Source organism: Suricata suricatta, chromosome 6 (assembly GCF_006229205.1).
Source record: "Suricata suricatta isolate VVHF042 chromosome 6, meerkat_22Aug2017_6uvM2_HiC, whole genome shotgun sequence".
NCBI classification, from domain to species: domain Eukaryota; kingdom Metazoa; phylum Chordata; class Mammalia; order Carnivora; family Herpestidae; genus Suricata; species Suricata suricatta.
In genome coordinates, this window is record NC_043705.1 from 121,275,498 (window position 1) to 121,290,099 (window position 14,602).

General features: G+C 37.2%; 1 long non-coding RNA gene across 1 annotated transcript in view; it reads right to left on the reverse strand.

Annotated features, from left to right (window-relative positions):
• The window catches only part of LOC115294683, a 35,288-nt gene extending 28,735 nt beyond the window's left edge, over nt 1-6,553 (reverse strand). The window contains exon 1 of the long non-coding RNA XR_003910060.1: nt 6,454-6,553. This is a non-coding gene — a long non-coding RNA (uncharacterized LOC115294683). The remainder of the gene's footprint in view (nt 1-6,453) is intronic.
• Nucleotides 6,554-14,602: the final 8,049 nt, after the last annotated feature.

The following is a 14,602-nucleotide window of genomic DNA, read 5'->3' on the forward strand; positions in this document are numbered from 1 at the left end:
AATAAATAAACATTAAGGAATCCTATTTATATTAATTTAGATTAAACCCCTCAAATTCCAAATCATAGCAAATACTACTATTATCTTTATTGTCATTTTAAAGATGAAGATCCCTAAGCAGAGAAGTTACGAAAGGTAAAGAAAAACACCAGGTCCATGGTAGTTACTGGAGCTGGGTTATTGTTTTAAACTTTCCAATGAGTATTTACGAATAGTTAGGCCATGATTCAGGATCCCAGAGTGGGTATTACAATGTAACCAGATCCCCCTTCACCACCCTCAGAGAAGGATGGAGGAGAGTGAGGAGGTGGGTGGAGCCAGTTCAGATCTTCCCAAAAAACGTGTCCTCTGCTGGATGGTTGTCCCAGGCTGACACCCAGGATATGGGGCAGACGGACCTGTACACACACAGATACAATTCACACACAGAGACATGACCCCCTTTAGCAGTCTTTGCCTTCTCACATCAGTGAAAGTCCAGGGAGTTCTGCCAGCAATTCCTGGTCTGATTCTGGTTGGAGAGGCGGCAGTCAAAAAGGGCAGTCTGGTAGTGTTGATTTAGGTCTTAATGCCTTCCACCCACATGCTGACTCCTAAAGACACCCCTGAAGCACCTCACAGCTCAATGGGACCCTCAGCAGAGCTGGGTTTTGGAAGCAAGGCACTCTAGCTCCAGAGTCTGTATTTCATCTATATTACTATTGAGAGAGAAAGAAATAGATTGAAATGTATAGTAAAAAAGAAACGGAAAGATGTGTGAGAACAAAAAGGTCCATAAGCCAAGTATAGATGATAAATGAAATAAAATATAAATATGAACAAATAAACATCAATGGAGGTTCATAACTGTTTCATAGACCTGATGCAATGGGTTGATAACATGTCCCTGGAAGGGAATTTATTCCACATTCAAAAGAAACAGATTAAATTGAAGGAGAGAAGAATAGAGATTAGTGAACTAGATCTGCAAAGTGGGAGGAAGCACTCTGAGGTAAGAATCATGGGCATAATAGCTACGAGCTGGCTAGCCATAAAAAAGATTTTAGTAGTGTGTACCATAGAAGCCACTCTTACATACACAACAGGGTAGAAGTGTGGACACAGCTGTAACTTTGCTCTTCTAAAATATAATGGACAAAAAAAGTCTGGCCTTGTTGAAAGTGAATTGCTCAAAGGTAGGGGAAATAATGAGATTGAGGTCTACTCTGGTCTTAATTTTGGTCAAGGAAAATTAATTGAGGATATGGAAGTGGAAGTATCTTTGCAAGAGAGTGACAATTTGGTAATGGAACTTGTAATTTCTAAGGAAGCTAATGCCTGGTAGACCAAGCCGTTATAGTGGGTGTTAGGGAACACAATTTCAAGTTGATCTCATGCATTCTTGACAATGATGTAAAGTATTATTTTTACCTTTTTTCTCATAAGTCTTCAACCATAGACTTACCACCTTCTTGCCTTTTGTTGTTATTTTCATGCATTTTAGTGCAATAGATAACTTAAACTCCATGGAAATATAATATTGTTTTCATGGTCAATTTTATTTATATTTACCTATGTTTTCTTTCCTTGTGTTCTTTCTTTCCACTGACATTTCTGTTTTCATCTAGGCTCATTTTTCTTCTGCTTAGAGAACTCCTTTCATTGTTTTGTTGTTGTTGTTTGTTTGTTGTTGTTTGTTTAGAATGTCTATTGATGACAGAAAAACTCAGAAGTCATTATAAGGATGGTTTCTCTGGGTATAGAATTCAAATTTGGAGGTTATTTTCTTTCAGGACTTTAACTATGTCACTCAGAAGTCATGTCTTATCATTTCTGATGGGAAGTCAACTGTCAGTATTATTGCGGTTTCTTTGAAGTTTAAGTGTCTTTTGTCTCTGTTCCTTGAAAGATTTTCTCTGGGTCTTTAATTTTCAGCCAATATGACTATGATGTGCCTTGTATGATTTTCTTTGAATTTTTGCTGCCTAGGGTTTTCTAAGATTCTTGAGTGAGGTCTTTAATCAGTTATGGAAAGTTCTATGCCATTATCTGTTCAAAAATTGCTTTTGTCTCAATCTATACATTTTTCTCTTTTTCGATCCAATTACATAAACGTTGGAGTTTTTTAACATGTTCCACATGATTTTTATATTTTTGCTCATTTTTCTTCTTTGTATTTTGTGTGCTTCCTTGGGTACTTAATAGCTATTATCCAGGGGTGCCTGGATAGTCAGTTAAGTATCTGACTTTGGCTCAGGTCATGATCTTACAGTTTGTGAATTGGAGTCCCCACACCGGGCTCTTTACTGACAGCTCTGAGCCTGGAGCCTGCTTCAGATTCTGTGTCTCCCTCTCTCTCTGCTCTGCTCGTGCTCTGTCTCTATTTCTCTCAAAAATAAACGAACATAAATCATTATCCAGTAAATTAATTCAATCTTTCAGTGTATCCACTATACTATTAAATGAATTCTCTAAACTTTTAAAGATATGATATTTTTTAGTTCTAGAATGTGCATTTGGTTTTCTTATGATTTCAATTCTGTAGCATCTTTTATATTTTCATGTATGTTCCCCCATCTTTTACTCTTTTTATTTTAACATATTAGTCTCGGTTTTCTGCTGACCTCAATTTCTCAATCACTGTCGGATATGCTTCAATTGTCTACTTTTTCCCTATTGGTCTTGTTTCATCTCATGTCAAGTATCTTAATCTTATTGGCTACAAAAAAACTGTAGTGTTTCCAGATGATATTTTCTTCCTCAAATAGAGTTCAGCCTCTCCTCCCATAAACAGAAAAATAGATCATACATCACCATGACCCAATCAGGACTGAGCTAGGTCAGGGCTGGATTAAAGTGTAAGCTCTAGTTTATCACTATTTCCAGCACATGAGCCTCTGGGATTCTGGTGGTCTTTGACTCTTTGGCCTTGATACTCTGCAGATTATCCAGTTCAGGCAGCCTCTTACAGAGGTCATTGTTTTGTGAGAATGAAGGAGGTTTCATTCTATTTTTCAGAAGCTTTGGACCTTCACCTCCTGTGCAGCCTCAAAATTAAATAAATATCATATGTAGGCAATGAGCCATATGTTTGCAACCTTTCCATTTCCCCATATTGTCCAACTTGCACAACTGCTAAAAGCAGACTCTCATCCAAACTACACTGGCCTTTATTCAGAGGAAGAAAATTAACAAAGAATAGAGTCAGTGCTTGGGGCAGATTGATGGCAATGTTAAGAGGTTCTGAATTCGGCAGAGGAGGGTGGGTGCCCACACACTAAATGATGTATTTTTTAATGTTTATTTATTTTTGAGAGAGAGAGAGAGGGAGAGAGAGAGACAGAATGTAAGCAGGGGAAGGGCAGAGAGAGAAGGAGACACAGAATCTGAAGCAAGCTCCAGGCTCTGAGCTATCCTCACAGAGCCCAAAGCAGGGCTCGAACTCACAGACTGTGAGATCATGACCTGAGCTGAAGTTGGCCATTTAACAGCCTGAGTCACCCAGGCATCCCCTAAATGATATATTTTACTTCTACCTGGTCAGTTAACAATATAAATAACCAGCAAGGACTGGAAGTTCTAGGTGGGAGTTTAAAAGGGTCCGTGTTCTATGTACCAGTAAAAAGCTTTTGCATGTAGCTGAAAAGAATCTAGTTGGAAAAGAAGCATGCTTAACTGTGTTTGTTTCAGAATACTCCAAAACTTTTGATTAAAAAAATCTCCCCTTTTCATTAACGTCCGTCTATTCCATTAACAAGTATAGATACTACTGCTTTAAGGCCCTTCAAAATATAGCTAAAAGGTAAGTAAGTCAACACTTACTTGAAAAGATTCACTGTTGAGTCTTGGTACCTAGGGTAACACCACATTGTACCCATATCACACACACACCAATATAGCACCATACTGCACTAATATGAATATTTCCTAGGCACATATCAATCAAAGAAAGGGACAATCCCCCATAGTCAAACTCATTAAAAGAGGAAATCCAGTGTAAGACTAACATTAAATCATGGACAACACAAAAAGGAAAAAAAATACATGAATAACTGATAATTGAGGATGCAGTTAATAATCTTCATGATTATGAATCTCATGGATTATTAATTATCATAAGTAGCATTTAAGGAGAATCCACTATTGTCTGACACTGTGCTAAACATTTTACATATATTTTCTCACTTAAATCTCAACAACATTATAAAGCAACTCTCACTGTAATTGCTTTACATAAGTAACTAAGGCTTAGAGACTGTAGTGTAAGAGCAAGGTCTAGAAACCAGATTCCTGGAAGTAGAACTCTGGTTATAAAATTTATTAGCTGTAACCTTGGGTGAGTTACTTAACCTTCCAGCTTCTGTCTCCCTTATGAAAAAAATGGAGAAAATGATAGTGGGGATACTTTAGGGTAAAGTAGCTGGCACATAGTAAGTGCTTATATGTGTGTGACATTGGGGGGAATTACTCAATAATAACTTGTTCAAAGTCACACAACTAGTGGATGGCAGAGCCAGGATTTCGTTCCAGATTCCAAAGCTTATATCTTAACTAGAATGTTCCAGTATTACCACCAATTAGGTTATAGTCTTTCTAATACATTTAGCTTACTATTAGTCTATATTTTATTTGGTTTCACAAAACTCTCTAAAATAATATTAATTGTTGTCATTACTCTTTGTTTATTGAGCATTTATGGCACAGAACCAGATACTTAACACACAGCAAAGACCTGGAAATGCCCAGAATGCAAGTGTGTGGAGCTCTGCTTGGGCTTGGTGGACACAAATTGACAATCACTGACTCATGGTCTCAAGGAGACTATATTTTCTGAGGAAAGATGCATTTAGGGACGAGACGACTGCCAATGAACCATTTGTTTCACAGACGAAGAGGAGCTACAGGACTAGGAAAAACAGCCATTTTCCCTCTGCTTTCACACCCATTTACACTATCATCTCTGATTCTGATGTTCAGAGCAGCCCACATTTGTTAGATAATGCTGAATTTTTTCTTTAAGTAAAAACAGGGGAAATGACACTAATGTGGCTTTCACTCTGCTTTTGCTCCCCATCCAAAATCAAAGCTGTGCCCAAAAGGGGCTATGTGTTTCTTTAGCACATTTGCTGGAGTTATTTTTAAATTGGTCTTTCTTGTTCAGAGCTAGTTGGCAGTAAAACATTGGTGACATCAAGAGGAGTGAAAATTTCATAACTGTGTTATCAGGTAACATCGACTGAATTTGTAAATCACATTATAGAGAAGTGCTGGATCCAAAATGTTCTTATGACCAAGTCTGTGTTTATAAGCAACAATGGCTGTGACGTTGGTAAGCTGACATTGTAATAGACACAAGACAAACAAGCATGGTGTTTGTCTGTCTGCCTGTCCTCAGTTCAAGTAGGAAGTAATGTGAATATACTCTACACTAACCTTGTCAACTCTAGCTCAGAATCCTACATTGCCTTCCCTTGCCAACTGAATCATATAGAAATGCCTCAGTCTTACGAACTCTGTATTTGAAGCAAACTGGATAACTTCTGCCTTCCCCAACGAGCTTTACATTTTCTTTTAAGCCAGTTAGCATGTATTTATAGAGCACTGTTATGGGCATTATGTTGGGTGATTGAACTGTAACATACTTGCCCTCATAGAGTCTAGAAGGGAAGAGTGGCATTTGTTACAGGAGTGTTGAGTTCTATGAAGGACAGAACACTCTAGGAACATATAATATAGAGAAGCAATCTGGTAAGGGTGTCAGGAAAAAGGTCCATAAAAATAAATTTTAATTATAAGATTAATAAATTCTGGATATCTAGTGTACAGTATAGTGACTATAATTAATAATAATGTATTATACACTTTACTTTTGCTAAGAGAATAAATCATAAATGTTCTTACTTCATACACATACACACAAAAGTAAATATATAAGCTGACAGAGAGATTAATTAGCTTGCTTAGAGGTATCATTATACATATATCAAAACATCACATTGCATACCTTCAATATGCATTATTTACCTTTGACAATGATTATTTGCCCATCATAACTCAACAAAGCTGAAATGACCAAATAAATGAAAAAGAATTGATACTAGCTATTCTAGAGTCAAGGTTGTGAATGAGTTTCCCATTCTGGTGCATTTTGTGACTCTCTGATTTCCTGCTTTGGAACACTGCTGATCTTTCTAACCAAACATTGAGTTGGCTAATGTGGATTCCCAATCTAAATGATCTACAGATTATTGTGAGATTATTTAAAAACTCTCCATACATTTTAAATCTACATTTAGACAGTGGAAAGTAAAGCAGTGCTTCAGTACTAGTGGTACACATATTTTCCCTCTTCTCAATTCTAATTTATTTCTCCGATGGGCTCATGGGGAGAAATGGATTTGTTTCCCATCATTTATTCCTACTTTGAAGCCCAGCCTTCTGTTTACATGGAAAAGTATAGAAAACCTTGTTTACCTGGAATGATTTTGGCTCTGCACTACTATTCAAAGACTTCTTGAACACAACATAAAGTAATAGCTTTTGTGCTGGGCCACCCGGAAGCCTTGACATTGGAAAAGCCTGTGGATGCTGTAGCAACCGCAGCTTTGTAGTCATAGTAACAGCCTTGTGCTCCAGAGGCAAAACCAATGAGCTTTAAGCATCACTACATTCTAGCTAAGCTTCTCTGACCTTATCAGGGAGCAACAAGATCTGTCTGTTCTTCCAAGTGCACGTGCCACTCAGCAGGGAGGGAAAACTGTGCATAATGTACTCTGATTTAAATGTCATGCTCTTAGATTACTCAAGCCAAGTGAATCCTTATTCTAGTTTGATCGATCAAGTGGCAGGGTTTTTTGAAACTAGAGGGCTGATTTCAATTATCCAGGAGCATTGTTACAAAAGCAGACCATACAACATGCATGTTGTGTATGTTGTGATTACTAAACATATCAACAGAGCAAAATATGTAGATTTCCCTTTGGTGACAAAGATCAGAAATCCCAGGGGCTCTGGAAAATGATTTGCATCTGTTTTGTTGGATGTTTTCCTCTCATGGAGGATGGTAATAAGGAACAATCCCATCTTTCAAATTCTTATGTCACAAGTAGCAAGGTTGAAGTAGCAAGAAACCAATCATAATTCAATCTATACCTGGCCTGCAATGTCTTTGAATGACCTATGACTTCCCCTGAATACTTCCTTCCTAAAACTTGGCTAGCAAATAATAGCCCTCAAAGCTCTGTGTTTATGTTCAATTTCACAAGCTTTAAAGCATGAAATGGAAAGTCTAGGCTAGGCAATCCATTCATAAAAAGGACATAAGTAATCCAGCTTTCAGTTAAGATTTTCTAGCTATTTATGGATATATCACCTCCAATTGCATAATCTCATATGAAAATATGTAACAAATCAAATGAGTTTCCCATCCACACCCGTTTGGCTCTTGTTGTTCACCTGAACTATTTTATACTTCATAGCATACTTCCTATATAAAACGTTCAAAATGTTAAGCTTTAATGCTATTTGAATTACACTTATCCTTTTTTCAAGTCCATTTTTAGTTCATCTTGTTCTATGGCTGTTCTTGTTCCAGGCCAGTGTAAGACCAGAACTCCCTATGGAAAATTATGCTTTATAAATGAGATCTAGCTAGATAAATTTCTAATGCTTCTAATCTGTCTCAGTTCACAAAAGCAACTCTTTGTTTTATATAGTCTACTTATGTATATAAAATGCCTGTTATGTATTATGTGAAATGCCATCGAAGATACAAAGATGAACAGGAAATGGTCCTTGTTCCCAAGAAACTTGCAAACTAGGCGTGATTGAAATGAATCTTGGGGCACCCTGGCGACTCAGTTAAGCTGCCAACTTCGGCTCAGGTCACAGTTTGTGAGTTCGTGCCCTGCATCAAGCTCTGTGCTGACAGCTCAGAGCCTGGAGCCTGCTTCAGATTCTGTGTGTCCCAATCTCTCTGCCCCCCCCTCCCTCAACAGTAAATAAACATTTAAAAAAAAGAATAGAATCTTCATTTTTAGTGTCATCTGAAGCAATAATTTAAAGCCACCAACCCTCTGATTTTCATTTCTAACAAAACTCAAGGAGAACTGGAAGTTTACTCCTTATTGACTTTGCAAGTTCATATGTTGGTTCTGTTGTTTTTATTTAGTTAACCCTATGATCTGAAGCAGGTGAAAAATTTTTTTTTACTTTTTTAATGTTTATTTTTGAGAGAGAGTGAAAGAGAGAGACAGAGACAGAGAGAAAGGGAGTGAGTGAGAGAAAGGCAGAGAGAGAGGGAGACACAGAATCCGAAGTAGGCTCCAGGCTCTGAGCTGTCAGCACAGAGCCTAATGTGTGGCTTGAACTCATGAACTCCAAGATGGAGACCTGAGTGAAGTCAGACATTCAACCAACTGAGCCACCCAGCTGCCCCTAAAAGAATATTTTTTAAAGCAAGCTCTTGTGTTTGGACATTTTTTGTCTTAGGCTTTTTGTAGTCATGTATCGGCTATTACTTAGAATTTATTTTTATCACCAGTTTACAAAATGGCATCTTAGATCGTTTACTGGGTTGGAAAGTTCTATCAGGAGAATCATAGTTATTCACTTTCTGGCACCTTTGGTTCCATAGTCTGTACCAGATAAAGAAGGTGTTGTTGGTGAGTATCTTGGAACTGTCAAAAAATGGGCAACAAAGAGAAATTTTAAATGAAACTCAGATTTGGTGAACGAAACTTTAAAGGAGTCCTTGTCCAAGAAATGACTTCACACCTGAATTCTGGGCTGATCATATGAAAAGTAAAAGCCAAATGCACAACCCTGAACTTACTGGAAAATGATCTGATTTAGCACTGTGTCCTTTTGATAATTTACAATTAGAAGCTTCATGTCACTTAATTTTATCCTCATTTGTCCATTGTAATCTTTGATAATACCATATAAGCAGAAGAAATAAAAGAAACTTGCTGTGTTACTAAATCACAAAAGCAATATGCCTGGAATGGACTTTACATTCATGGAGTCCAACCCCATTGTTTCATAAACGAGAACATAGATGTCTCACTAAGTCCCCTTCTAGTTTGAAATTTTAGATTTAAATATTTCTTGACCAGCCAACCAAACTAACTAGTTGGCTTTGGTGTTGACTTACAGTCAAATAGAAGTTGTCTGCCTTCAGTAGGATCATTTGATTCATCCCCTTTAATTTCTTTCTATTTTTCTTCATTTCATTTTGTTTTGTTTTCCTCCAAGTCAGAAGGTAGTTAAAGTTCATGAAGACTTACTAAGAGAGAGAAAGCTCTTAACTAGCATTCTCCAGGGTGAGATGATCTTAAATTGCACTGATTGGGATTTGTGTTAAATATGGTGAGAAATGAATAACAATGATAACAAGCTTTTAAAGAAATATTTTGAGTTTTCTGGGTCTATATTTCTTCTGTGCTTAGGATTTCCTTTGTTTCTATTATCTTATGACTAGTCTTCATATGCCTTCATATTTCCATTTTATTTCCTTACTCCTTCTTCAATTCTCTTCTTCACCTCCTACAAACTTACCTTTCTTCTCATCAATAATAGCCATGCTGCAATGTAATTTAGCCTTTGACATCTGAATGTTGTAACTTTAAATTCATGGTCCTTTGTGATGGTTCTGATTCTGCAGCAGAAATTTGGATGGGAACACATGTGCATGCACACACACACACACACACACACACACACACACACAGATGCATCTCCTAGGAATAAACAATTCTCCTTCATAGGCAAACTATGGTATGAGAAAATGTGTTTCCAGAATCTCTTTATCAGCACCTTAATTTGGTTTGAGTGTCTCTTCTAAACTCATTGTCTCTTTGTTATTGCTTTGGCGACTCTATGGGGCAGTTTCCTCACCCACAGTCACCTGTGTCCTCAAGCTGTCCTTCCCCCCCTCCTCTTTTAAAATGAACTTTCTCTGGATATTATGCTCTCAAGATCCATGTCTAAGACTAGAGATAATCTTCTAAATTATTTGCCTGAAGATGTTAATGGATGATGATGGCTTAATGTATATCTTAAAAAGCCTCTTCAATGTTCTAACCTGAATGAGCTAGGAATTTTTGGTACTGTGGTATGCTGGCTGGGAACATTTTCAGCATTCATACTTTGCAATGCATGTCCTTTAATTCATTTAGTGGATCATCACTTAACATCAATTGTGAGCCAGCTCTGTTCATCCAGCTTAGACACTTATATCTGGTACCTCAGTGTAAAAAAACTAACAACAATAACTTGTATCTGTCAAGAGTCCATTATGACCTGAACTAGTTTGCTATCAAAAATATCACACACTGGGTGCTTAAACAACAGAAATTTATTTTCTCGCAGTCTTGGAGACTAAAATTCCAAGATCAAGTTGTCTGAAAGATTGGTTTCTTCTGAGGACTGTCTCCTTTTCTTGCATGTGGACATCTTCTTACTGTGCCTTCACATGGTCTTTCCTTGGTGCATACCCATGTCTGTGTCCTAATCTCTTCTTATAGGACACCAGTCATATTGATTTGAGCCCACCCAAATGACTTCATTTTACCTTAGTTATCTCTTTAGAGTCCCTGTCTCCAATACAGCCACACTCTGAGTCAGTGCGGGGTTAGGGCTTCAACATTTGAATTTGGGGAAGATACAATCTTGCATGTAACGAGTTTCATGTTATATTAAACAATTTACATGTGGTATCTTTCATCATTAAAAATGATCTAAGGAAGTTTATTTTATTGCTCAAATTTTTTTGGCTGAAAAATTGAGGTTCAAGAGGGACAAGGAACTTATCTGAGGCCATGTACCCACAAGGAAGTAATATTGGAAATTGAATTGAGCCTTTCAAGTCCAAAGCCCATACTTTTGTGCTATATCATTCTGCCTCCAGCTAAGAGTTATAGCCAGTCAGCCTGCCCTAAAACACAATGATTCTTTTTTTCTGGAATTTTTATTTCACAAGAGACTGGGATTTCACTGATATTTAGGCAAAAATTCTCTAAGACAAAATGTACTTTTAAAAAACCAGAAAAGTGGACTATTTTTCTATAGTCATAGAGTTTAACTTGGTAAACATTAAAGATTTGATTTTTTTTTTTTTACTCAGTTACAAGAAGGTTTGGGGACTTTAGTTTTTTACCAACCACAGTGATGTTTTCAGAAATATCTATAGACATTTTTTAAATCAACAAAATGGTATTAATTAGCATGTGTTTCTCCAGTCTCTAGCCCACCAGGTGGTGTAAGGTGAACTAACTTAGGGTCTTCAATATTTTATGAGAAAGGAAGTCCACAAAATCCTTAAGTTCTCTATTCAAAAACAGTTTTCAAAGGAAATTTTGGCAGAGCATAAAAAGCCCCAACTTCATTGCTAGTCTTCTTTCATGTCACTAGAAATGTAAACAAGATGCGTCCTTATTCATCTTATTTATTTTGCCCATTTTTTTTTGTTGCAAATTACTGAAGCCAGAGATTTCATGGGAAGAGATAGTCTGTGACAAGTCAGTTCTTTTATTTATTTTTGGCAGCACAGAAAGCTTACATTAAAAAAATTTCATAACCTTAATCAGATGACAAAATGATGATCGTTTTCCTAAAGAAGGTTAACAAAAAACTGAAATTCTTTTATATGAGCTTATAGTTAAGAATTGTTGTTTGGGCCTTCTAAATAAGGGAGAATAGAGTGATGAGGAAGAAGAAGAGAATGAACAATTAAGGTCTGAATATTAGTGGGTTAAACTTGAAGTTGGGAAGTTGTTGAAATTATGATAAAATCTTTCTTTGTAGTCCTTTCCTTAGCATGAAAATAGAAGAGAAATGTATTTCTTGCCCATAGGTGGTAACGCTTGCAAATGTTTCTTTGTTGTGGTGTAGCTATTGCACTGGAATAAACGCACTGTTACTAAGTGGTGATGAAAATATAATTCAGCAATAGAGGAAGAGAATTGTGTCCTTGAATCTGATAATTAAAAAATTAGCAATGTTATGAAGGTCAAATGTATAACTACATAAAATCCCCCACAGAGGTATAGCAGGCCTGCAGGAGTATCAAAGACCCGGTTATCTTAATGTCTGTAGAGTGTTAAATCTATAGATTACATTTTATGTCAGTTGGTTGGTCTCCCTCTAAGTCATGGCCATTGACCTTACTTATAAATCCAGTTAGGCACCTTGCTCCTGGATGTTCATGATCCACAAAGGACTAGAATAGATGGTGGATTGTTCATGGCAAATCTAATTTAATTCAAAGAAATTGTGAAACAGCTAAACAATTGTTACCAGCATCAGAACATGTAACGAACAGCTCACATGCAGGAATCCAGGACCATGGCTTGGCAATGCCCCCATACCTCTAGAAGATGGTGGGGAGGAGTTGAGATTAGTTGGCTCTGGACAAGATAACTAAGTTTGTTTTATAGACCAGAAATTTAATTGCCAGCTAACTTGAAGGAGATTAAATCCATAGGAAATCATTTTATGAATCAGACTTACAATGAACTGATTTGCAGGTCTGATCCTCTCTCATTACATCTAGCACTGTGTCAGAACTGTGGGATGTACTAAAAGTATTTATAAATCACAGCATCCATCTAATAAATAGTTAATTACCAAGATTACAACTTACTAGTTTACATTGAGAAAAAAATGCTTAACTTATTTGGGGATCACAAATTCCTTTGGGAATCTATTTTATTGAAGTATAGTTGACACACAATGTCACATTTGTTTCAGGTGTACAACATAGTGCTTCCACAAGTCTCTGTGTTCTGCTGTGCTCACCACAATGTAACTACCATCTGCCACCATGTAACGTCATTACAATACCGTTGACTACATTCCCTATCCTGTCCCTTTACTTCCCACTCCTCTTCATCCATTTTGCCCATCCTCCCACCTGCCTCCCTTCTGGCAACCACCGTATGATTTTACTCATGTGTGGAACCTGAAGCATAAAACAAACAAAAGCAGAAACAAACCCATAAATAGAAGGAAGTTTTTAATACCATAAGTCTTTTTCTCCAGAAAATGTAATGCACATACATTCAATATTTTGTAGACAATATTAAAATGTTTACAGGACCTTTAGAGACCATACGTTGACACCAATTTAAGGAGCTCTGATGGAATTTCCAGTGATCATTTTATTTGTGCCATCTGTTGAGATATTAATATTTCAAAGAGAATTAACAGGGAAAAAGCTATTTGATATGGCTATCATCAGAGAATTGAAAAATGGATGTATGGTAATCCAAAGTATGGCAAAATCAGTTGTTTTGCTCACTGAAGAAAGTTGCATGTTGGGAGTAAATAACCTTGAATGTCCTTTGCTAAGGCATCAGTAGCAGGGGCCAAGTCCAAAGTCAAATGCCCACGGCAAAGAGGACATCCTGTTTTCTCTGCTCTACATGGTTTGTCTCTGAGCATTTAGAATATAAGTTTCTTTAAAACTATATCATACTTTATGTCACAGCCTATTGTTCTCAAATTTTTTAAAGATAAGCCTACCCTCATAAAGGCATATTGATTTAAAAATATTCATTCAACAAATAATTTTCTTAGTAGGCACAGAAATATAGTGATGAACAAACATAATCTGTTCATGATTTTATGGAATTTTCAGGCTAGCAGATTCATCAAACATGGGTAAAACCAATTTTTTAGAGCCATTGGCTTTTTTTGAACTAAGTAGACAAAATAAAACAAAATGCAGCTGAGTTTCCTCACAATGATTTTTACAATTATTAATGAAAATTTCCCCAAACTTAAATGAATAACTGTAATGAACTCCTACTATAAAGAAAGCATTATCTATAGAGAAAAAGAATGAGTAAGAATGAGTGGCAAAAGGAAGGATAAGAATGTTGTGGATTCCAACAGCCAAGCTGAGCCTAGAATCTAGGGAGTCAATTCCAAGGAGAGGTAACAGGCCACATGTGGAGTTCAATTAGAGGAACTAGGTTTGTGGTCGGAAAAAAAAATTTATGAAAAAGCAAAAATGGAAGATGTAGAAATAAACTGAACTCAAACCAGGCAAGGGAAGTTAAGGGAGGGGAGGGTTTATACTGATAAATCCTAAAAACCACCCAAGCAAGTGCAGTTCTTGGAATGTAGCAGAAAGGAGAGATTTGGCTAGGACACTGGTGGAGACTTAAACATTTGGAGAGTCTGTTTGCTTAGCTCAGTCATTAGAGGTCATTGCCATTTGTATACTTTCAACATGTATTGTCTGTCTGCAAGTAGGCAGGTATCTGCTATGGGCTGTATCCTTGATTATTCCTTCAGTGTCTGCTCTCTTCTCCCCTTTCCTCAAGATGGTGCGTTTGAAATCTTCCTAAAGCCAGCTCACTGTCTGTCTCCCCAGGCTTTTGTGCTCTTCAGGGTAGCATGACCCTGGCAGGGAAAGGGTCTAGGTCACAGCTGGCAGATTCACTGACTTGGCAATTGGCTACCTGGTGTCTTCCACGGCGGCTCTATTCCATCTCCTTGAGCTCATTGTCAGCCTGCTGTTAACCAAACTGAGCCAGGCTCTGGAATGCACCTCCTGCCTGCACCACTGCCTTTTGCCCTTTGGCTCTGTTGAGCCAGTTGACCAGTCTTTGCCACC